Source organism: Spermophilus citellus (genome assembly GCF_964194105.1).
Source record: "Spermophilus citellus genome assembly, chromosome: 8".
Taxonomy (NCBI): Eukaryota; Metazoa; Chordata; class Mammalia; order Rodentia; family Sciuridae; genus Spermophilus; species Spermophilus citellus.
The window spans coordinates 149467771-149494727 of NC_138189.1; positions in this window are offsets into that span (position 1 = coordinate 149467771).

Genomic DNA, 26957 nt, shown 5'->3' on the forward strand with positions numbered 1-26957 from the left:
CGCATCGAAATTGCCTTGCCAGCGTACCCCATGTTAATTTCGCTGTTGACCTTGCATGTGTGTTTGAGAAAGGTGACCCTGCTCAACGACCAGCGTGGATCCAGGATTAGGGTGTATCCTGCAGTTTGAGGAAGTATAATATCCCGGTCCTTGGGTTTAGGGCGTTCCCAGTTTAAGACCTTGGGTTTTAGGGAAGTTCGATGTTGAGGATTATTGCTGCTGGAAATAGGGCGTTCCTGCTACCTGAGCTCCCTTGGAGTTCTCGTGAGATTCAGAGAGATTTTTGGGAAGAAAGCCTCGTGGAGGAGGTGAATTGGGTGGCAGCAGAACTGGGATTGCCCCAGTACGTGTGTGGAGGCCGGTGTGAGTTTGGGAATAAAGATTTGCTGTTTGAATCTACAAAGCTGTGTGGTGGCTCGTGATTCTGTGCCCAGCCAAGACTGCGGCAACTATACATATGTGGATTCATCTCTGTATCTTCTAATCTATTCCATTGGGTTTTGTGTCTGTTTTGATGTGAGTACCGTGCTGTTTTTCTTACTATAGCTCTGCTATATAACTTGAGATCAGCTATTACAATGCCTCTAGCCTCACTCTCGTTGTTCAGCAGTGCTTTGGCTATTATGGGTCTCTTAATGTTCCATATAAGTTTTAGGACTTTTTTTTCCTAGTTCTATGAAAATTGGTATTTTGATGAAAATTGCTTTGCATCTATAGGTTGCTTTTGGCAATATGCCCATTGTGGTGATATTAACTCTGCCTACCCATGAACAGGGTGATTCTTTCCACTTTCTAAGTTCCTAAGTTTCTTCAGTGTTTTGTAATTTTCATGGTAGAGGTCTACTGCCTCCTTAGTTAAATTTATTCCTAAGTATTTTGTTTTATTTTGAAATATTGTAAATGGAGTAGTTGTCCTAATTTCTTTATTGGAAGATTCATTATATGAGTATAAGAAAACTGTTGATTTCTGTAGGTTCATCTTGAATACTGATACTTTGTTGAATTTGTTTATCATATCTTGAAATATATGGGTCCTATAGGTTCAGAATCATGTAATCAGCAAGCAAAGATAGTTAGAATTTTTCTTTTCCTATTTGTGTTCCTTTAATTTTCTTCTATTGATTGATTACTCTGGTGAGAGTTTCAAGAAATATATTGAATAAGATTAGTGAGAGTGAGCATCCTTGTTTTGTTCTTGATTTCAGAGGAAATACTTCAGTTTTTCTCTGTTGTTTGCTTTGGGTTTATCATATGTATCCTTTATGATATTGAGGTAAATTTCTTCCATCCCTGTTTTCTCCAGTGTTTTTTAACATGAAAGGGTGCTGAATTTTGTCAAAGTCTGTTTCTGCATCTATTGATGCTCATGTGACTTTTGTCTCTGATTCTATTTATGTGGTCATTTACATCTATTGAGTTACATATTGAAACAACCTTGAATCCCTGGGATGAATCCAACTGGACTATGGTGTACAATCTTTTTAATGTTTTTGAATATGGTTTGCTAATATATCATTAAGAATTTTTGCCTCTTTGTTCATCAGAGATATTGGTCTGTTTTTTCCTTGATGTGTCTTTATCTATTTTGATATCTGGGTGATATTAATTCATAGAATGAGTTTGGTATTTTTTTCTCTTTTATGGTTAATTTGAGGAGAATTGGTGTTAGTGTGGCTCTAAATGTCAGAATTCGTCTGAGGATTCATGTAGTCCTGGGATTTTCTTTATTGAAAAGCTTTTTATTATTGCTTCTATCTCATTTCTTGATATCAGTATGTTTAGATTTTTATATCCTCTTGGTTCAATTTTGGTAGGTAATATGTGTCTAGAAATTTGGCAATAACTTCTAGATTATCTGACTTATTAGACTATGTTTTCAAAAGAATTCCTAGTGATTCTCTGGATTTCAGAAATGTCTATGATGATAGCTCCTTTTTCATCTCTAATTTTATGTATTTAAGTCTTATCTTTCATTCTTTTAGTCAGTTTGGCTAAGCGTTTATCAATCTATTTTGCTTATTATGATCTAATAAGAAGTGGGGGATGATATTGATATTTCTAAGATTTTCTTTGTGCCCTAAAATATGGTCTACAGAAGTTTCTATGAGATGCTGAGAAGAAAGTGTATTTGCCTGTTGTAGGGTGAAAGATTCTATAGATGTCTTTTAGATTCATTAGATTTATGGTATCATTTGGTTTAGAAGTGCCTTTATTGAATTTATGTCTGAATGACCTGTCTCTTGTTGAGAGGGGTGTTTTGAAAACACCAAGTATTATTGTATAGAGGATCTGTCTGGGACTTTGAAGTCAAAAAGAGATTGTTTAATGTAATAAGGTGCACCAAAATTGGGGGCATAAATATTTACTATTGTTATGTCTTCTGGTTGGATTGTTCCCTTTAATGGTATGTAGTGACCTTGTCTCTTCTGATTAATTTTTGCTTGAAATGTGCTTTGTTAGATAGATATGAGAGTAGCTTCTCTTATTTGTTTTTAAACTCCTTTTGCATATAATATCTTTTTTTCCATCCTTTTACTTTCAATCTGAATATCTTTGTCTATAAGATGAGCAAACAGCATATGGTTAGCAAACAGCATATCTTGTTTTTTAATCCATTATGTTAGACTTTGCTAATTGGAGAGTTGAGACTATTTACATTCTGAGTTACTATGAAAAAATATTTATTTCTAGTCATTTTGGTTTGTTTCACAGGTTTAATTCATTCTTAATTTTCATTTGTTTAATTGGAGGTCTGGGTTTGTTTTTGAGTTCTTCTTTGTGTAGTATTTTGTTAAGTATTTTCTAAAGTGCAGGTTTAGAGGTGATGAATTAGTTTATCCTTACTATGGAAAGTTTTTTAAAAATTTATTCATCAATTATGAATAATTGTTTTGCTGGATACTGCTACCTTGGCTGACAATTAAATTCTTTCAGAAGATTGGTTATCTCTTTTCAAGCCCTCTTGGCTTTTAGAGTCTGAACTGAAAAGTCTGAAATGTGTTATTGGTCTACTTCTAAATGTGCTCTGACATTTTCTCTTGTATTTTTGAATATTCTATTCTTATTCTCTATGTTAGGCACTTTGATTATTGTGTATCATGAAGAGGTTCTTTTTTGAGCTTGTCTATTTGAGGTTCTATAGTTTTCCTGTGCGTGAATGTCCATCTTGTTCCTAATATTTCAAAAACTTTCTTTATTGTAATGTTCTTTCTCCAATAATTGCCTCTTGGTTCATTCCTTAATTTGTTTATTAAGCCTTCTTTTAGCTCACTTATCATTTAAATAATCAACTTTTTAGTCTCCACCCTGTGAATTCATGGAGTAGCAGTTGCTTCCAAGGCCCTGTCAGGGAAAGGGGGAAATAAGCAGCAATAATCATAGTAATCACTGTGCAGTATTAGAGTTCGTGTCTGGTGCCTACTACGCCATGTAAACACTTAGTTCCCACAAAAAAGAGAATTGGTGGGATCAGCATCTAAATATCATCTAAACAGCTAAAATATACAGTGGGTGTCATATGACCTCCACAGTTCCAAGAACCACAGCAATATGACCTGTGGGGCAGCCGTTATATAAACTAAGTCATTCTTAAAGACAGTAAAATTACAGTTCCTTAAGAGGGGAGAAAATGCGGTGGGAAGTTAAAAGAAACTTTAGCATATTTAAGACATGAGCAGAGTTACTGCAGGAGAGAGGCAGCAAGGGAGGGCTGTAAAGGACGAGTAAGAATAACTGAGAGAAAGAGATAACAGGAGAGAGAAAGAGAAGAAGCAAACCTGTCTATGGAAGGGGGAAGAGAGGAGAAAAGGAATCCTAAGAGGGACAAAAACAAGAGCCCAAACAAAAGGCCAAACCAAACACATGGGCAGACACCCTTCCTCCTCCAATGTCAGAACAGGGTGAAATAACAACCAGTTGAGGAAAGAAAAGTTTAAAATATAAAAGGAGGGAAAAATGTGATAAAAATGAAGGAAAAAACCCTAGAACGCATACACCCACGTTCACACTCATGCTCAATGAGAAAAGGAGAAAATAAGAAAAATAGACCAAAGAAATCCTCCCGTTTCTTCTTGGGCTGCGCCCCTCTGAGAGCAGGGTCCCTCAGCTCCGAGTCCTCTCTGAGCTCTCAGCTGGTTGTGCTGGCTCCCAGCTTCCCTCCTGGCCATCTAAGTCGGGTCAGGATCGACGTAGAGACAGTTGGCTAAGCTGGGTAGGTGCTCTCCAGGGCGCTGCGATGCAGAGTTCCCGTGTGCAGCAGGAGCTGGAGATCCTTGTGCTGGGCCTTGGGAGCCTTGGGCTGAGGCACCTGCTCTAGAGAGAATAGCCCCCCCCCCCCACTCTTGCCTGTTTGGCTGCACAGATGCCAGTCTGCTGGGCAGGTGGAGGATCCTGAGAGATCACTCTTGGGGCAGAGCTACCATTTCCTGCTCCTCGCACATTCTCAACCACCCACAATTGGATCAGACCTCAGGATCAGACCCTGAGCCACCCGTGTCAGGGATTGCCCCAACCAATCCTGAAATCCGAAGGTCACCTGAGTCCACTCCATGTGCCCCGCCTGAGTGCCCTGGCCTTTCGGTCTGCCTCGGTGGTACTCCAGCAGCAATGCTCCCCAGAAGGCACAGCAGACACACAGAGGGACAGTCAGCCTGTGCTTGTCATGATCTCTGGGCTTCCGCAAAAGACCACATAGAAATTCTACCTGTGGCTGTGCTGAAGGGTGCCCTGTGTCAGCCGCTGCTCTGCAGCTGAGTGGCCTGGGACACCCCGCAGCCTGCTCCCTGCCTGCCTCTGGGTCACTCAAGTTCAGACCACCCTGCTTTTCCGCGGGTTCCCCAGGACACATTTCCTTTACAAGTTCAGTCTTTCATTCTCCTTGGGTCGTCCCTCCCCTCCAATGATGTGGCCTGGGTCTCTGTCCTGCCCTATGTTCACAGTGCCCAGATTTCCCTCTCTGTAATTCTGAAATTGAAATTCAGTGGATTCCCTCTGCTTCCCACATCCCTGGGAGGTGCCATTCTGGTATCCCAAGTCTTGGAGCAACTGGAAATCTCACCTTCCTCCCCCAGTAGACTTCTAAGGTAAAGTAGCTCAGCTTAAAGCCGTGAGTCCAGTGGTTAATCCAGGAAAAGCACTAATATCTACAAGCTTCCCTCCTTTCCTTGATTTCTTGTTATATATTTAATTTTTTTACACAAATTTTCTTTCTTTTTGTTACATAAGCAAACTTACCAATGCCTGTTAAGCAAATGATAAATGCCTTCCGGTGAGACAAATGTAGGGAAAACAGAAGTATGTTAAGGCACTTCATGTTTTATTAATAATACAGCGTTTCCAAGTTAGACCTGGAAGAACTTAAATGGAGAGATGGAAAACATTATATAGCACAGAAACGTTGATTAATCATGATGGCAAAAATCAAGGTGATTTCATAGACTTGATTTATTATGAAATATGTATGAAAAATTGCATAAAGTCATGGAGATTATTTTAACTTATCACAAAGCAAAGTTTTATGAGTTAACCTTGCCTCTGGTCTCTCTCCACAGCATTGTTTATGCTAGTTTTATGTATATAGAGGGAAATATATATGTCTCAAGTTAGAGAAACAGATACAGAGATATTTCAATAACAAATAATTGTTTCTTATTGTAGTAATGTAGACACTTTAATGCCACCTTCAATATTAAATTTTAAGTTATTCTTTTCAAAGTTGATAGCAACTGTTGCTAGAGAAAATTTGCTGCATCATAGATCCTTTGGAGAATTCTAAATATTATACATCTTCATACTGAAGTGCACGTGCCCCCCCCCAAAAAAAAAAAAAAAAAACACCTGCCAGTACTCCTGTTCTCAGTGCAGAATAATGAAAACACATGAGCTTTGAAGTGAGGAGTCAACCCAATCTAGCAAATACTTGTTGCACTTTGCTCCTGTACCTGTGCCATCTCGTGTGACGCCGGTTGCGTGACGAGTGCTCTGTTGATGCTCAGTTTTGGAGAATGAGTGTGCAGATATTTTGTTAGCTGAAACAAGCCATCCACAGAAGCATATGTGCATTATTTTTTCTAAAGATTGTAGATGTTAATGGGGGATTTGAACAAGCAGAGACAGAGGGGGAGACTTGCCAGGAAGAAAAAACTGAAGGTAGAAAAACAAGGTGAGGAGACCATGCAGAAAATGTCTGGGAACTGTGGATGGTTCCACCTGGGTGGAGTTTGAGGTTTGGAAATGAGACCTGAACCTGGAAGTGTGAGTTGACATCTCATTTAGGAGAGGTTTTGAGGCTAGCCTGCATTGGCTCCTAAATCTTCAGGGAAGGGCACACTGGGCAGTGTTTTGACTGGAGAGATGGCACAGCTCCAGAAGGCTTGGCGGGATGGCAGAGTTAACCAAGGGCCCAGGTCTGAAGAGGGGGCTGCATGAGGCGTTCAGCCCAGGCACAAGCCAGGCCATGTGACTGCAGTCATGCTGTTTACAAATTGCTATTACCATTTTATTTCATGCATTCTTGTAGGCTAGCTTTTTGCTATTTGCTAGTAACTCTAGAGCATTCTTTTTTAGTTTTGCTAATGCTCTTTTAAATCATATCATAATTCTTTTCCTCCATTTGTTAGGTAGGATATTTAGCTATTATGAATTTCTCAAAATACTACCCTAGCTTGGGCTAAGGTATGTCTCTGTGTGTATGTGTGTCCATCCATGTATCTGTATGCATGTGCACAGAATTGGCAACTGAAAACTAAAAACTTTTCTCACTAAAAACTCCAAATATATGTAGTCCAACATCCTCATATCAAAGTGCCGCAGTCTGGCTGGGCACAATTCAGGAGCCACTTGTCAAAGGAAATGAACTTTATTTTTAGAACACTCACACAGCACCACACAGCTCTTCAGGAAAACCCTCAGAGCCCAACTGCCACCACTGGCTTCCCACAAGCCTCTCAACCTCCCCCACTCCTCCTGCTCTTGAGGCCATTGGCTGGGTTGCCTGTGGGGAGCCAAAAAAAGTCCCCCAATGAGCAGCTCTGTGGTCTGAAAGGGCGGGGAAACAGCCCAATGAGCATCACCGCAGAGGAGCCAATCAGTTGGCAGCTAGAAGTTTTCTGGGGCAGCTGTGAGCCAATCATCAGCTGGCAGCTGGAAGTTTGCTGGGGCCCCTTCGGCTGTGGCTCTCAACATCAAACATTCGGCCTTTGTTTTTTGTGATTGGCTTAATTCACTTAGCATTATATTCTCCTCATCCATCCATTTACCTACAATTGCCATGATTGTATTCTCTGGAGCATGGGAGGAGTAGGGGGATCTTTAGATAGGACAAAGGGGAGGGGGAGGTAGGGAGGGGAAAAGGGGGTAGGAATGATGGTGGAATGAGTTAGACATCGTTACCCTAAGCACATGTAGGAAGACACGAATGGTGTGAAAATACTTTATGTACAATCAGTGACTTGAAAAGTTGTGTTCTATATGTGTAATATGAAATGAATTGCATTCTGCCATCATGTATAACAAATTAGAATAAATAATTTAATAAAGAAAAATATGTAGGCCATATCAAAGATAGATATAATTATGTCTCATTGGCCTTTAGCTACATGATACTTCTATTTATTGTAATTATGTTTGACTAAGATTCTTTGGAGCAGGAAACATTCTTCAGGTACTTTCACTTAATTGCAATAATTAGCTTTTGTAGTTTTTATTATGCACTCCATGTGTTTCCACATTGCATATTATCCCATTTAAAAATTACAGTCCTGGGCTGTAGCTCAGTGGTAGAAACCCAGTGCTTCACATCGATCCTCAGCACCACATAAAAATAAATAAATAAAGATATTGTGTCCATCTACAACTAAAAAAATTTTTGAAAAATAATTAAAAATTATAGTCCTGTGACTTATATATTATTATCTTACCCATTTCTTAGAATAAATTGGGATTTATTGATATTGAAAGTTTGTCATATGTCAGAGTAATAATAATTGACAGAATACTTTTTTATGTAGCCTACATTACTGTTCTCATCTGTGTTTAGATTAAGAGACAAACTCTTAATGCAAATAAAATATGCTAAACAAAAATTGAAATCCAGGGCTCTCAATTCCAAATTTCATGAGCTTCAAGCTCTACCAACATTGATTTTAGGACTAAGAAACAAAGGGGAATACAAATTATTAGGACCTAAGACCCCTGTTAATCAATGGATCCTTTAAAATATGACTAGGTTTTTTTTTTTTTTTTAATCACTTGTATGCTTAGTTTTATTCCTGTCAACCACATTCTCCATGTTATGGATTGCATATGCGGTATCTCCCCCAAAACTCATGTGTTAATGCAGGAATGTTCAGAGCTAAAATGATTAGAGTATGAAAGCAGGAATGTAATTGCTGGATTTGAGGGATTAATAATTTGAAATGACCACTGAACTGGGTGGCAACTCTAGGCAGGCAGGGTGTGGCCAGAGGAAATAGGTCACCGGGGGCACACCATTGGGATTCTGTATCTTTTCCATGGTGCCTCAATCTTTCTCTGCTTTCTGGATGCCCTGAGCTGAGTAGCTTTTCTCCACTATGCTCTTCCACATCAGGCCATGAGAATCCGAGTCAGTGGACCATGGACTGAGCCTCTGAGACTGTATCCTCAAACAAACTTTTATTCCTCTTAAGATATTCTTCTCAGGTGTTTCAGTCACAGTAACAAAAAGTTGACTAACATACTCAAATTCAGTGGTTAGTGGAATCAAATTATCGAACATCTGTGTATTTATTTAGTACTTAATTTTTGTTTCCGGCAGTATCTAGAGTTGGGACCTTCAAGCCTCTGTTCTTCCCCAGAGCTTTATGGTATATCATCTCTCATCATCTACTGTGAATGGTATGCATGACCCTAAGCATCTTCATGGCAGATTTTTATGCCACTTTCTTCTGTCTATTCTGTGCAGCTGCCTAATGAGTCATTTCATGTCCACTTCATACTTCCCAGATGCATTTTATTTATTTACCCAATATACTACACATGTGGGGAAAACAGAGGGTTCCTGTTCAAGAATGCCTTAGATTAGTGGGTGGTTTGGAGCAGAAGGGAATTAATGGACTCCCCACAGAAAGGTAATTCTTTAAGAAGCATGATAAAGGATGCCTCATAACCCACATCGCCCGGACAGCATTCATAATACAGCTTGAGCACACACCTGTCATGACTGTTGAATCAACTCTTAATTTATTAAGGTGATGGTACTTGTTAGCATTTTCTTCAGCTCACACAGGGAGACACATCATTGGTTTAAAAATATTTGATAATATGGGATTAATTAATGAGTAATAGGGACTTACCATCCTTATGAGTGGGATTTTAGAATCTGTAATACAAGATTTAACTTTACTTGCAAAATGAAAAAGTGTTCTGGTGTTGCAATATGTCAGTATGAATCTCCAGAAGTTACTAAAATGAAGCTCATAAATTTGGTTCTGCTTCTCTTTTGAATAAACAAAGCTTAGAGTTGTGTAATGTGTTTCTGGGGTGGTCGAGGTCATTGTGCTGTCCGACAGAAGCTTGCTATGTTATTGCAGAAGTGGAGATGTGATACATGTATGTTGAGAAAAGTTGATTTGGATATTCCAACATCACTCTCCCTGCCTTTGGGGTATACTTTCTCCTGTGATGTAAAATAAGAAAAAATTTCTAATAAATTAATAAGCTATTTGGTCTTAAAAGTTACCTCAAAAAACTGCAGACACTATGAACTAATCCCATCACATTAGATATAACTGGAGTCATTGAATGTTAAAAGTAGCATTCTGCACTATTATGGCAATATGTAAGTCAGTGGATGTGTAACCGATGTGATGCTGCAATCTGTATACGGGGTAAAAATGGGAGTTCATAACCCACTTGAATCAAAGTGTGAAATATGATATGTCAAGAACTATGTAATATTTTGAACAACCAACAATAAAAATTAAAATTAAAATAAAAGTAGCATTCTGTTCTGATGTCGTCAATAATGCTCTCAGGCTGGTTTGGGCCCATAGATGTCTGGTCCACCCAGTATATTTAAATATTTGAATAATTTCCAACATTTAAACCTAAAATACCAGAATAATTAGAAGACATACTAACATTGAGCAAGATTTCCCAAAAGGCCACTTGGCAGCTAGAGAGAGTACCCTGTACACATAATTGCTAAAGTATAAATTCCAATGACGATTTTGAAGAATTGCGATTCTACAAAGAAGCCTTTTGTTGCTTTGTTCAACTGAAGCGCCTGAAAGGGTATCTGGCTGTTGAGGCTCTATAGATACTTATTGCATGAATCCATCTGTAGACTTGAAGTATTCATCACATTGCAGGGCCTCCACTCCAGCGTGACACCAGGCCTTACTCTATTACACCCAAACTGCCTCTCTTATTTATATGTCTTGTGGTTCCACAGCCATTTTACAGCTTTTAATTTTTATAATTTGTGATGACATAACAACAGTGGGATAAGTGTATTTACCTTCCCGTGTGCCTGCTACCACCTCCGTCTGCAGAGCATCTCATCTTCCTAAACAATCTGTACCAACTATGATGACCCCCCAGCGCCCTTTCACCCCACGCTCTGCCAGCTGGTGTTTCTGTGGGCCTAACTCCTCTTGTTTTCTCATATAAATGCGATCCTACCGTATTTGAGCTTTTGTGCTCTGTAAACAATTACTCTTATTTACTCCTTTTTAATTCACCCTCTTCAATTATTAGAGTGGGGAGTCACTGGGCTCGGGAGCATGAGCGCAAGAATGAGAGGCAAAATATCACAAAGAAGCTAAATTCATGTATTCTCAGGGCATGGCACAGAACTGGAACCAAAAAAAAAAATCACTGATCATGTTATGGTATATAAAAAATTATACTTATACACAAGCAAATTTAATTATAAAAATTCTGTCTGATATATTCCCTATTAACTTACGTGATTGTGTATGGCTGTGCTGTAGGCACCTACTGAGCAGTGCATACAGCATGAGAACAATGACCACCACCCAGGTGTGTCCAACACAGGCTTCTCTTCTATCCACTGGACTCAACTGAGTAGAACCAGCATCAGAACAACGATTCCGATGATTGACGTGATTTATAATTTACCTATGTAGATACCTCTAGAAAAGGTCAAATGTAACTGACTACTTTTGTTTTTGTTTGTATTCAGAATGTCACTTTAGGTTTGGGCTAATTTAAACTATGTTTGACTGAATTCTTTTTCTTTGGTTAAGACTGGAGAGCTACCTAACAATCCTTCTTAGGTTTTTCTTGGCCCATGAGTGGGTAGACTCTCACAGGATACTTGTCTATGACAAGCCTGTATCAGGTCCCTGGGAAGCCATTAATCATGTCTCCCAAGGAGAGAGATAAATTAAAAACTTAATATTTAAGGACCATTTTTTAGCCCTTGTATGGGAATCCAATGTCAATCGTCATTTTCTGTTTCCTTAAAGATGGTCTTCTAAAGCTGTGCAAATTTCTCTTTAACTTTTAATTATTTGAGTAGAATAAGACTGGCCACTCTACTCTGATGAACAATGAAGGACCCCTTTAGTGACTACAGATAGGAAAACCTTGTAATCAATTTAAAGTCAGTATTTTATTTTTAAAAGTAAAGTGCTTTCTCCTTGGCTAACCATTCTTTGTCTTTAGATAAATTTCTCCTAAGAATCTAGCAACTAGTATCATTTGCTTATTTTAAGAAACTGGCTTGATGTGATTGGTGGCTTGCTGGGATTTTGGCCCACGGTCCCCGATTACTTCAGAGCTCTTTTCACTATACCAGTGATTCATGATTGTGGGGATTTTCAAAATCATCCAAAATTTATACTTTTAAAAGATTTTGGAGAAATACATATGTTGTGCATTTATTTTCTTCTTGATGATGAAAGAACTCTGGAATTAACATGTTAGCTCAGGCCCCAAACCTCTTGCCACGAAAATCCTTTGATTTCAACTAGTGAATGGCACACCTAACACAACTATTTTATAATGGTGAAGACGTTCGTAAATCTTGTTGAAGAGCAAACAGTTGGTAGAGCAGAAACAATATAGATGTTTATTATTTATTATGAAGGGCACCATGCTTGCAAAGCTAAGATGATCTTTAGAGTCGAGGCATTTTGCTTTGCAAGAAAACAAGGAAATTTAATTAAGTTCTGCATAGTACATACTTTGTCTTTGAGATCCAGTGAGGTAATCTTATCTACTCTGTCCTCACTTTATCATTTCATCTCCTAACCCTTTTTTACTCTTGGTTGAAACATAGATTTATGGAAGCTGGCATTGATATTTCTTGCTCATGCCTCATAAATTCTCAGTGAAGATTTGTTGAGTTAATTAAATTGTGTATTACAAACATCCCTAAGACCATATAATAGCTTCACATGGCAAAGAACATGCTATTAAAGACATTTAAATTATTAATTCCTATATTTTATTTCAAAGAAATGAATAGTTTTACTCTTAGATACAATAATTTTATTATTCACTTCTTTAGAAAGTAACATGCAATTGATAAAAGAGCGTAGGATTCTGAAAGAAGTCTTCCCTTGACTCTCAATGATCTATATAAAAGGCTGGATGAACCCGGAAACCCGCTTCCTTTGAGAAAGGCACTTTGGTATCCGGCCTCAGCAGTGATAAGCCAGCCTCACGGTCATTGTGTTCTTACAGTTATAGCACATGTTAGTTCCCACTTCCAGTGGTCTCTGCCGCCATGTCTAGTGCCTCTACCTTCCCTTCGCCTCGCGCGCAGCCCACCCTGGGGCAGGCCCTCCTTCCCTCCTAAGGCATCACACACAGAGGAACGTTGACGCTCCCACCTGTTGTCCTCCTGAACACTTTCTCAAGGTTAGTAACTGCTCCCTCTTTCTTTGGGCAAAATAACCCCATGACCCCACCAGTGCTATTTTTGGGGAAAATGAGAGTGGGAACAGGAAGAGCCTCTGGTACCCTTTCTGAGCATGTAACACAGAGTGGACCCCAGTGTTGCTCTTAGCAGTTTGTATGTTTGTGTGTGTGTGTGTGTGTGTGTACACGCACATGTGTATATGTGTGCGTTCCTATGGATTGAACCCAGGGGCACTCTATCACTGAGCTACCTCCCCAGCTGTTCTTATTTCTTTATTTTGAGACAGGGTCTCTGTGGTGCCGAGGCTCGCCCAGACCTTGTCAAACTCCTGCCTCAGCCTCCCAAGTCCCTGGGATTACAGTGAGTATCACTGCCTGGCAGCGCAGAGGTTGCATGAGGCACACTCAGATGATGGAGCTTCCTAGTTGCAGTGGATCTACATTGACCTTCTCAGTGGTAGAGTAACTTGGATGTGGTTAAGAAATTTATCTTAGATGCTTAACCTTAGCTGCTAACTTGGGGAGATATTCCAAACTACTGAACTAACTAAAGCTGGGGGAAATTACATTTCCTAAAGCAGTTTGACCTTGATATAGTTTTGTTATCTTTTACATTTTTAATAAAGATAATTTAATGACTGAAGCTGTTTTTACATAAATTTTTTCAAGATATGTTTTTGTAATAATTTCTCCTCTTTTGATCTAGCCTTATTCAAATAAATATCTGTTAATTATGTAATTAAATTTCCTTGATTTTTTTCTTTAAAGTCCATTACTTTTTTATAGTGTCTTATTAAATTTTTTTTGTACATATAAAAATGTTGGTCCTGTCACATGTTACTACCCAAATACAGCTGAGAAGGAAGCTCCCTTTCACACAACCATCTCCTCCAGCCCTCTAGACCAATGGTGATATCCCCTCTGAGGGTCTGCACCCAAAATAGACAGTCTGCTCCCTTCTATGATAATGAAAGACCCATGTTCCTGAATTTATGCTTCAGTGACTACAAATTTTCTACGATACTTCAATTACACAGCGTTGTTTGTATAGTCATTTTTCTCCATTTTGTGTCCATCATACTAAAATAAAACAAATAGGAAATGCAAGATTTATATCTTAAAACTCTGCCATTGCATGTATAATTAATGAGGATATAAAACTATATCATCAATACCCTCTAAATTTCTAAGACTGTGAGAAATTAAGACAAAATCTTACCATGTCATTTAGCTGTGTAAGGAGAAGATACTCAGGGCTCCTGGTGCCCACTCCCAGATACATAGGACCAGGGAGGCCATGAAGCTAGTCAGCTTTAGCCTGTGTGCCCACCTGTGAGTCAAGTCCAGTATCAGCCCCCTTCATCTCCAAGGGGTCTGGACTGGAGCCTCCGTGGAAAACTTATTTCTGGAAGGAAGTGAGCTGTGATGAAACCTAAGAAGAATTAGTTAAAGGAGCTCCCCCTCACTGCAGATGAGAACACCCTCTCTGGAAAGCAGAATGGAGGTTCCTTGAATGACTAGGAAGGAACCACCATATGAACCAGCTGTCCCACTCCTGGGTATTTACCCCAAAGAACTAAAATCAGCGTACTGTAGGGTACAACTACATCAATACTTATGGTCGCACAGTTCATAATATCCAAGTTATGGAACCAGCTCAGGTGCCCGTCAGTAGATGTATGGATAAAGAAAGTGTGAGATGTAAACACACAATGGAATTGTACTTAGTCTTTAACAAGAATGAAATTATGGAATTTGCTGGTAAATGAGTGGAACTGCAGGACATCATGCTAAGAGACATAAGACAGACTCAAAAAATCAAGGGTCACAGTTCAAGGACTCCCTGTTCAGGTGCCAGTTGCGAAGGCCTCTCACCTGGGCTGTTAATTCAGAAAACACCAGCAGAGCGGCAATGGGGATTCAGAAACACACAAACACTTAGAGGGAGAAATGGGATCAGGTGGGAAGCTGAACTCTGAGGACAGTGACCCAGAGCTGGCTCCACACGTGCATGGGAGAGGTTTTATCCTCAAACGATCATTTGCGAGGAAGTTTCTACAGAGCTGGCAGGTTGACTGTCACAGCGCTGAGGAGACATCATGTTACCTGGTTACGCTGAGAATCCTGCATCCCTCAGAGTCAGGGCTTCAGGGTCAGAACTGATGACTGAGCATTTGCCCAGGGCCACCAGGGCCAGGGTTGCTATAGCAACGGGGAAGTGTTAACCCTCTACCTGTGCACAACAGGGTGCCAGCACAAGTGCACCATGACCAGGGGCCACCGGACACCACAGTCCTCATCACTGCTCCGCGCTGCCCAATGTTGGCTCTCCCCTGCAGAAGCTGGAGGATAGAGGGGAATCTGTGGAGTAGGAGGAGATTGACGGGGGCGGAAGGGTGGGGGGAGGGAAGGCCATGCAGAGTGAATATGACACATTGTGCTGTGTAACTGTATAAATATACCACAGTGAATTCCTCCTCTGTGTGTGTCTATAAATCACCAATTAAAAATAAATCGAAAGTAGAGGAAGGGGGCAGGGAGGGAGGGCCGGAGAGAAAGAGGAGTTAGGTTCCATGCATGTGTGAGTATGTCAAAATGAACCCAGGCATCATGAATGGCTATAGTGCACCAACAAAAACCTAAAAAGATTCTTATAGTGACCAGCTGAATATTGACCCTAAATGTTATGTAATAGTCACCAAATTCTACCCAAAATAAGTGAAAATACAGTAATTACCTCTGACTCACATTTTTACTTTTTATTATTACTGGGAATTGAACTCAGGAGTACTTTACTACTGTGCTACGTACCCATAGGTTTTTATTTTATATTGACACAGGGACTTGCTAAATTGCCAGGCTGGCCATTGAACTCAGGATCCTCCTGCCTCAGCCTCACCAGTTTCTGCAATTATAGGCGAGTGCCACCACACCCAGCCTGACTTACATTTTATACCAGTAATTATCAACCTGTCCAGGTGCTCAAGAAATTCTCTACTTTAAAACACAGGCCATGTAATGAACTCGTCAATTTACAATTGCATTCCCCTTGGTTAAGATGATAAAAATCAACCTTGTGTCCATTCTAAAGGGAATTTACCAATAGAGTTAGGGAGATCAACTAATCAATTAATCTAGTATTTAGGAGGGTCAAGGGAAAGAAATTAGCCTCTATAATCCTCCTCATACTCCTCCTTACCTCTCCCTTTCTTTTCTCTTTTCCTCCTCTTCCCCTGTCTTTAATTTTAATTATTATGAAATTCTCTCTACATATTCTTATTTATTAGTTATTGCATATTCAATTATTGCACATGTAATAATGAATCAATGAGGAAAGTCTAGTAAATGGAAAAAGTGCAAAAGTTGTGAGTAGTCAGTGTGTGGGGGGTTCCTTTTGGCTTCACATCACAAGGAGGGAATTATTTGCTGCACAAAATGGGAGATGTATGTGCTATGAAACAATGACATTAGTGTCAGAAATCTTAGATGTCTTAGTTTACTGTGTTTCAGGAAATATATGAAGTATTCAAAATACAGCAGGATTGGAAGATGCAGAGGTAGCTCAGTGATAGAGCACTTGTTTAACATGTATGGGACCCTATGCTTGATCCCTAGCACTGCAAAAAATAAAAATAGAATTAATCAGATTTGTACGGGAAGGTTTGATATTGATACTTTATGTATTAACTTATCACTTTTAGCAGAATTGCTCAGAGATATAGAAGAGGCAGCTGGATGTGGTGGCTCATGCCTGCAAGGCCAGCTACCTGAGAGCCTGAGGCCGGAGGAGCCCCAGTTCAAGGCCAGGCTTGGAAACTTAGGAGCCCCTGTCTGAAAAAAATAAAATAAGGACTTGGAAAGGTCATTCACTAACTTTTAATATTTTACTCACAAATACGTAGACATGTGTGTTTCTGTAAGTATGTGTGTTAAAAGTTGAAGAGAACTTATTTAACCTGTCTGTATATACATATTACCAAACCTAAGTGCAAACATTGTGCATATTTTACAACTTCAAAAAGCATTTTAAAAAGTGATTTCCACTATCATCATATTGCCCAAGTCACCAGTCACTTTAGAGGTTCTGGTCAATGCAATGTGATTTCCTTTTCTTAACTCATGAATCACTTATGTGACCTTTTCTAGTCTTCAAATATGTATATTGCCCGTATTTTAGTTGTTTTAGTCTGACTATTTTCTGCCTTCTAACTTTATAGTTCTATACTGAAAGAAATCTTAAAGTATCAATTATTAAGAATTGTTGAAAAAAATTAAAAATATTTTTTATGTGACTTACTACATAGTTCATTCTTGCTGAAATATTACTTTTATACATTTTTTTCAGTGAGGGACAATCTGAAATCTCAGCACTTTTGACTTATAGAAATGTCTTTAACTAGCTCTAACTCTTGAGTGATTATCTGGCCAGGCATATGATGAGATTCAAAGTACTTTCCCATAGCCATCTGATATTATTGGTTGACTACTTCTGTCACATATTTCTGTGATTAAGAAGTCTTAAAATGCTCAAGTTTCCATTTTTTTTTCACCTAAAACTTTAAATATTTTTCTTCTGCTAAAAATAATTAACTTCATTATGATAGGTAGAGTTACAATTAGGCACTTGGTACACTTGTTGTGGTTGTTGTTAACTTCAATATCATGTCATTAGTTGGGGGAAATTTCAGCTCTAATATCCTTAACTACAGCCTCTTTCAGTCCTTTTTATATGTTTTCTTTCTGGAATTAGATCATACAAGCTCTTTAAACTGTTTCCCATGCTTCTTAATCAATTCCCACCCTCTCCTGATTTTCTGGAGATTCCCTTAGTTCAGTCTCCAATTTATTAATTTAGTGTTTAAATTTCTTAAAGTCCAGGTTTAGCCTATAATTTTAAAAAATTTTAATGATTTCCTAAATGATGTATTTTAATTCCAAACTTTCTGATTTGTTTATTTTCTTTTCTGTTTCCTAACTATTTGTTATTCTCTTCTAAAATATTTCTTCTTTTTAGTTTTTTGAGAGATTTAGCTATTTTAGATTTAAACATAGTTCTCTTCATATCCTATAAAATTATTTTATTAACTTGATTTCTTGCACTTCAAATTTTCTCCTGTTTAACTTTAAAATACACACACACGTGTGTGTGTGTGTGTGTGTGTGTGTGTGTGTGTATATATATATATATATATATATAAAACATATGTTTATACATATATATAAAACTGTGAAATCCAGAATTAGGTGATAGCATAGAGCTACAGCAAATAAATTTTGTATTCCTGGCATCAAAGATAACAAGTCTGATTAAATTCCAGCTTTTTTACATATCTGTGTAGTAAATAGGAACAACAGCTCTCACCTAATCATGGTTTGCAAAAATTAAATACTTCAAGATTGAATCATGAATACCTTTAGGCAGAATGGCTTGGGAATCTTTCCCAGACTGTGGACCTCAAGGACAGCAGGTGACTGCAGAAGTACTTGCAGGGAACTGGCTCTTTCAAATGATATGCAGCACATTGTGTGTCATTACTTAGGTTATAGCATTAGCCAAGTTAGAAAATTAAAAAAGACACTTAGCTTCTTATAGTGCAATAATAGCCAGTCCTCTTACAGAATGGTGAGTTAATAAGATTATTGCCTCAAATTACCCTATGGCATCAGATTCTTAAACTTCAGAAGGCTAATTTTTGAGGGGGTGATGGCCAGTGTCTCAGTGGGGGATTCTTCCTGCCCAGTGATACTGAAAGAAATCTATACTGAAAGAAATATTAAAGTATCAATTATTAAGAATTGTTGAAAAAATTAAAAATAATTTGGAAGCTTTTTTTCTGTGACTTACTACATAGTTCATTCTTGCTGAAATATTACTTTTATATGTTCAGTGAGGGGCAAACTAAAATCTCAGCACTTTTGACTTATAGAAATGTCTTTAATTAGCTCTAACTCTTGAGGGATAATCTGACCAGGCATATGATGAGATTTAAAGTACTTTCCCTTAGCCACTGGGGGATTTTTCCTGCCCAGGGGAATCCAAGACACCCTAAAACTACAATCTCAGATAATTAGTAAGTAATGAAGACCAATACTCAGAAGTATATTTACACAAGACAAGCCCCTGATAGATATAGTGCACTTGGGTTCTGGATCTAGACAAAGGCTCTGGTAGTTTATTTAAGTGGGTACATCAAAGGCAGGGATAAGGTTTCAAGGACTGAGTCTTGCTTCATAATGTCTTGAAATCAGCAGCTGGATTGACATCTTGGCAGGTCACAGCCATCTTAGGTGCTATGTGGGACCTTTGGCAGAGCTTGAGGGGGAAGTTCACCTGCATCAGGCTGTCAATCACTGTGAGGGTGCCACAGGGAGTTCCCAGTGCCCGACTTACCCCCCAGGAGGCTACAGGTGCAACATGGTCCACACCCAGCCCATGGACGGCTGGTGACAGCTAATGAAGGCATTTACAAGGGCCTTCACCTGTCCATCCTTAGTTCATCTGCTCTCAGCCCCGGTTGGTTGTGTATTTAAGAGAAAAGAAGAGGCCCAAAGGAAGGGCACATAATTCCTTCCAGCATGATTCATACAACTGCAGGAACTAGCAACAGTACTGTCCAGGGCGTGTCCTGGGAAGTGGGCTGGCCTTCAGGGTGCCTGCCTTAGAATAATCATGATAATCATGATGGTGTTTTTCAGTCCTTTTGGCATGATTTCTAATTTTTTTCCCCATTAATCAGTTTCTATCTTCATACCTTTTCTCAAGTCTACGATTGGGATCCGCCATGTTTTAAGCCTTTCCAAACCTTATCTAATTTCTATGTAAATACTTCTGAAATCTTACTTTTATTTTACTGGAATACTTTTAAAAAAGAAAAAAAAACCCTTTTCTATTCTAGACTCTTCTATAAACATATAAAACTCATAAAATAACTTATTTCCCTCAAGTATATTATCAATTTTTCCATATGATTATAATATTATGAATTCAACTTATAGAATAGATGTCCATTTGTCATTTCATACTTATCAATAATATTCTTGTGGTAGTGCCTTAGAGTATTAAAGCACATGTAATCAAAATTTTTAGTGGCATTCATTAATTTCTCTTGATCCAACCTCTGTTATACCAAGCAAATGCTTAACTTGTCTGCCAATTTGACGTGATATAATGACAGTGTTAGGATAAATTACCAAAGGAACCTATTATCTTTCTGCATATACTTTTTATTGCTGTTAAGTACTGGGTACATAAAAGATAACTGAGAAGAAAATGGGGATACCTGGAATTTTTATTGAATTTTAAAAAGCAAACTTTAATAACCTTTTATAAGTAATAAATATTCACTTATTATACAAGTGTTTCAAGCAATACAGAGTGGTGTGGAAAACACTGATAGCTCCCCTTTCCTCCTCTAATCCTTCGTGTCTGAGACAACCAGTTCTAAGGATTTGGTCCTCCTCTCTAGAAACACTGAAGTAGTACCTTTTCTGTTCCAGCCATGAGCCTTGCAGTTGGCCTTATTTGCTTTTATTGCATGTTAGTTTTTCCTGTATGGTTTTGCTCTTTCTTCACGGTCCTCTTTGGCACCATACTCTGCCTTCATTTTCGTGTCTTCCCAGTTGCTATAAAAGTTCCTGGTGTATTTTTCCAGATGTGGCACCTAGCATTAGTCAAAAATGAAAATACTGTTGATTTTGCTTTTTATGTGTAACATTGGCTAGAATGCTAGGTGATAAACTACAGTGACTTTTACAATGGCTCATTTGATAAAATTTATTGGATGTACTCTCTTATGGCACCTGCCATAAGCAGGTAAGCTATATTGTGACTTTTTGCCCCTGAATAATATTTTAGCCTAAATGATCTTACTGCAATTCTAATTACACCAAAAAAAAAAAATCTAAACTACCATACTTTCCTCTTAGAAAAATCAATATCCACTATCTTCTGTTCACATTGAAAAGCGTGGGGCTGTTTGAATTATTGGAGTGTGACAAGCTATCTTGTGAAGGCATTATTAAAAATTGTTACTATAAATACATCAAACGTAGGTGTAGGAGGAATTTACAGCTCAAAACCTCAACAAACAGCAGGAGAGTCAGCTTTCAACTTTTACGTGTTTAACAAAGGATTATGGAATTGTCCTGCGAGTGTAAGCTACATCATGAAAATTTACATTTTCCTCCTGCCGGACGGCTCCTTCTGACATGATCCTCCGTTTCTCATGCCAGTACTCTATTCCCTCAACTGCAGCTTGGCAGCAGCCAGGTCTCAAATTTCAACCACATGTATTTCAAAAAATCAAAAGATCCTTATTTGGCACCTTCAGTCACATATCTTTAAAAGCAGTGTTTGTGCGTCAGATTTAAAAATAATTGAAACCAGGGGGTTCAAAAAAAAACCCCAAACTTTTCTTCCAAGATGTTTCAGCTTCAACTCATTCCAGAAACATTGAAAGCAACAGAATGGAAACGAGAATAGAAACCACATACAGCCTGCAGCGTGACATGCTGTCAGGTCGGCAGAAGTGGGCTCACGTGCCCTCTGCCCCGGGCCAGGGTGCAGACCCTCAGCGCCTGGTCCCCTGGGCTCAGTAGCCTGCCTGAAAACTGTCCTAGGACTCTGCAGGGCCAGTGTAGGCTCCTGAGGTCATTTTCTTGAAAACTGAACTCATACCCAGAGACGGGAACACATGTAGAAGTTTTAGGTTAGCTATTCAATATTTAAAAATCACATTAAAACTATATGCATATATATTTCATGGTCACAATTGATTTTCCATTCCTTGGATTTGCCTATTCTGGGGAAAGGATTCTTGCATCATGTTCTTGTCACAACCTTGAAACCATCTTTCAAAGCTGTGTTTGTGTCTTCTCGGGCAGCATGGTGGTTTGGAGTTCTGTTTCAGTTTTGAGTATTTGTCAAGTTGACCTCATCAAGTGAAAACAGCCCTTTATAATTGTGTTAAAATCTATTCTTTTGTGTTTGTTGGTTTTAGATTTTTAAGTTGAAAAGAGCCCAGGTGCTTTTAGGAAAAAGGAGGCCTTGTTATAAATGCAGATAAAAGACGGAGCAGTTGGCAGGAGGTGCCCTGTGGATCTGCAGGCAACTTGGCTCTGTGCAGGGGTAACCCTGCCATGATACCCCAGGCCAAGGGAGCACCCAGATCCTCTTCTGAGATGAGCCAGGGGCCCACCCTCTGCCTGCAGACAGAATAATGATGTACCCAAAGAATACATAGAAGACCCCTTCTTGTACTCTAATATTACATATGTAAACCTTCTTTTGTATAATTAAGGGTATAAAATATTTGTTATTGTCATGCAAACTTTAGTTGAGACTGAAGTACTAATTAAATAATTTATTCCATTCTTTCTTTAATCCATGCATTATCCACACTAAGTATATTCACCTTTGCAAAAAACCAACTTGAGTTCCACTGTGGCTCCCCACCTATCACTGAATTAACATTTCCATCCAGTCATATCCGGTCTCCTTTCCTTAGAGGTCAGGCTCCTTAAACTTCACATTTGTCCTCCAAATTCCTTTTCTGCTTTTTTTAAAATTGAATTTAAGTGCTTTGATTATGTGTAGACTATCAAAAGATTCAGTCAAGCTAATGAGCATATTTATCACCTCATGTTTGTGGAGAGAACATTAAAAATCTATTTTAGCAATTTTGAAACACACAGAACATTATTAACTGTGGTCTGCACGCAGGGCAGTAGATCACTAAAGCTTACTTTCCAGTACTACTGAGGCGTGTTCGCTCTGGTCAACTCCTCCCTCTCCTCATTCTTCCCTGCCCCCACAGCCCCCTACTCTCAGCCCTGCCCCCCAGGCCCCCCTCAGCCCTCTACTGTGTCCCTATGAGATTAGCTCACAGTAGACTCCTCCTGGCTGTGAGACAGCGCGGTGTCTGTCTCAGTGCCTAGCTTATTTCACTTGGTATGACGTCCTCCAGTTCTACCCAGGTTGTTGCAGATGACAGAATTTCCCTATTTTTTAAGGCTGTGTGGTGTCCTATTGTTCATAAAACCAGTTCTAGTTTCATTCTTCTGTAGATGTGCAGTTCGGTTGCTTCTGTACCTTGGCTGCTGGGAATGAGGGTAAGTGAGCGTGGGGGGCAGGCTCACTTCTGTGACATATTTACTTGAGTTTGTCTGGATAGATCATCAGCAGTGGGATCAATGAGTGATATGGTGATCCTATTTTTAGTTTTTTGAGGAACCTCTATCATGTTTTCCAAAATTTCCTTACCCAATTTACATTCCCACCAGCAAGGCTGCCCTCTCCACACCTCACCAGAACTTGCTACCATTTGTCTTTATGATAATAACTATTCTTACAGGTGTAAGGTGCTATCTCACTGTGGTTTTAAATTGCACTTCCCTGATGATAAAGATTGAGTCCAGTTCATAGTTCTGTGGATTATTTGTACATCTTCTCCTTTTTTTTTTTTTTTTTGAGAAATACTGGTCAAACCCTTTGCCCATTTTAAATCAGTTTGTTTTCTTGCTATTGAGTTGAATTCTTTATATATTTGGGATATTAGTCCTATATCAGACATAGTTTGCAAATATTTTCTCTCTGTGGGTTGTCTTTGTTCTTGGTTAACTGTTTCTTTTGCTATGTAGAAGCTTTTTAGTGTAATGCAAACCCATTTGCCTGTTTTTAATTTTGTTGTGTTTTCTGGAGTCTTTTTCAAGAAATCATTACCCAGGCCAATGTCACAGAGCTTCCTCTCTCTTTTCTTCTAGTAGGGTTATAGTATCAGGCCTTGCATTTTAGGGGCTGGGGATGTGGCTCAAGCAGTAGCGCGCTCGCCTGGCATGCACGGGGTGCTGGGTTTGATCCTCAGCACCACATAAAAATAAAATAAAGATGTTGTGTCCTCTGAAAACTAAAAAATAAATATTAAAAAATTCTCTCTCTCTTTCTCTCTCTCTCTCTCAAAAAAAAAAAAAAAAGCAATGTTAGAAATAGTACCATTCACAATACCATAAAAAATATTTAGGAACAAATTCAACCACAAAGATGAAAGATGTATGAACTGAAAACTAAAATATTGATGAAAGAAATTGAACACACAAGTATATAGAAAAGTAACACATGCTCCTTGATGAAACAAATTAATATTGTTAAAATGCCCACACAATGCAATGAGATCTGCAGAGTTAAAGCATTTCCCACCAAGGTTCCATTGTCATTATAGGGAAAAAAAAATCCCTTACTATAAGCAGAGTGTATTGAAAAGAGAACTTGGATTGGAACCACCATTTGACCCAGCTATCCCACTCCTAAGTTTATATCCAAAGGACATAAAAATCAGGATACTGCAGTGACGTAGACACATCGATGTTTATAGCAACTCAATTCACAATAGCCAAACTATGAAACCAATCTAGGAGCTCTTCAACAGATGAGTGGATAAAGAAAATGTGGTATATATACACACTGGGATATTACTCAGCCTTAAATAAGAATGACTTTATGACATTTACATGTAAATGGATGGAGCTGGAGAATGTCATGCTAAGTGAAATAAGCCAAACTCAAAAAACCAAAGGCCAAATGTTTTTTTCTGATAAGCGGATGCTGACCCATAATGGAGGGGTGGGTATGGAAGAATGAAGGAACTTTGGATTGGGCAGAGGGGAGTGAGGGGAGGGGAGTGAGGGGAGGGGAGCGAGTGTCGGGGCAGAAAGAACGGTGGACTTAGATGGACATTACTTAGATGTACGATTACACTGCTGGTGTTACTCTGCACCATGTTCAGCCTGAGGAATGAGAAGTTGTGCTCCATTTGTGTACAATGTGTCAAAATTCACTCTCCTGTCATGTATAACTAACTAGAACAATTTTTTAAAATTTTAAAAATTTTTAAAAAACAATTTTTTCTACCAGGAAAAAAAAAAAACGAGAACAGATTTCAGAGTTTGGGAGGTTTTTGCAAACCGTGACACAGCATGCTAGTATTTCCTCAAGTGTGTCAGAGCATGAATTCTGTTTTACTGTCATTGTCTTATGAAAAGGTGGCCCCGTGATGCACACATTTGTTTGAATTCCTGTTCCACAATTCATCAGCTCCTGACTTGGGTTGACTTAATTTCTTTGTGGAGTAAATTTCAGTTTTGAAATTTGTAAAATGGAAACGGCACAATGGCTCCCTCAAAGGGTTTCCATGCGGAATAAAAGAATTAATATATAGAATAATATAATATAATAATATAATAATAATATAGAAGAATATTTGAAGGATTAATACTTGAAGGATTAATATTTGAAGAATTGATATTAGAAGAGGGCCTGCTGTAAAGGAGATGCTAGATGAGAGGCCACCAAATAAGCAAATGCTGCCTTCAACAAAGTTAAGTAGGCGTCTTCTCTTCGGGACTCAATAGCAAGTGTGCCCTGGTGCTTTCCCAGGGAGAATACAATAGACTGCACCCCTCAAAATGATCTCCTTTTCAACAGATACTCCAACTTCCTCATTGCCTGGCTTCCTGTTTGGGAATGACATGCACATTGGCAAGGCCTGGCTAATTTTCATAGGATTTGCAACATTTCTTATTTATATTATTTTTTAGAACAGTTTTAGGTTCACAGCAATACTGAGTAGACGGTGTGAAGGGCACCCATTTTTCTGTGTCTCCACACTTGGACCCCTTCCCCATCTATTCAGCATCATTGTGGTGCCTTGATACCACCATGAATGTACCTTGCACTTCCCTCTCCAAACCTGTCGTTCACATGAGCGTTTGCTCTAGGTGTTGCACATTCCATTGACTTTAACAAATTTATTAAGAACCTGTTTCTGCCACTACCATATCCTACAGCATAGTTTTACTGCCCTAAATCTATGCTGATTCTTCACTTTTTCACCCTTACGCCTGCCAACCACTGATCTTTTCGCTGCACCCATAGTTGGAATGAGGTGTTTCTTGCTGTGGCATAAGACAGAAGAGGAAGGTTTTGCGTCTTCAAAAATATCCTAGAGTTGGAGTCCGTTGGCATGTAACCTGTTTGGTCGATCAGCCTTTTACATGATTTCCTTCACACAGTACGTTGTGTTTGTTCTCCCATCTTTTTTCACGCCTTGCTTGCGCATCGTGTTTCATGTTCTGATCTACAATAGTTCATCCATTCACCGACTAAAGGACATCCTGGTGGTTTCTAACTTTTGGCAATTATAATAAAGCCACTGTAAGCGTCTTTGTGCAGGTTTTCACATGTATATGAGTTTTCAATGTATTTGAATAAATACCAAGGAGTGTATTCTAAGAGTTTTTTGTTTCTGTTTTTTGTTGTTGTTGTTGTTGTTATTTGTTTTTTTAAAAAATATTGAACTCTTTTTCAAGGTAGTTATACCATTTCACATTTCTACTCATTTGTTAATGAGAGTTTCTGTTGTTCTATACCCTCACCACCATTTAGGATTGGACTTTGGCCAGTCTGAGGTATGCAAGGAATCTCATTTTTGCTTTTGCTTACCATTCCTAATGACATATGGTGCTAAACATCTTTTCACATGCTTGCTGGACATCTGGATACCTTCTAGTGAGGTTTCTATTCGAGTTCTTTGCCAACATTTAAATCAGGTTTATTTTCTCATTGTTGAGTTTTCAGAGTCATATGTGTTTTTTGGATGACAGTCTTTTATCAGATATACTGTTGCACATAAATTTTCTGTCTCTGGCTTGTTTAATTACTCTCTTGACAGCATCATGATTTTTCAGAGCAGAGATTTTACTTATAATGAAGACAACCTTATCAATTCTTTCTTTCATTTTTGTGTCTTTAGTATTGTATCTAAAACGGCATTGCCATACCCAAAGTAATCTAGTTTTTTTTACTTCATTATTTTTTAAGAGTTCTCTGTTTTTGTTTTACATTCAGATCTGTGATCCACTTTGAATTATTTTTGTCAACACTTTATTATTGTGTAGATTATTTTTTCATATAGGTGTCCAGTTGTTCTAGCACCATTTGTTGAAAAAGGCAATCTTTCTTCATTGTATTACCTTTCTTCCTTTGTCAAAGATGAGTTGACTGTATCAATGAACATCTATTTCTGGATTCTCTA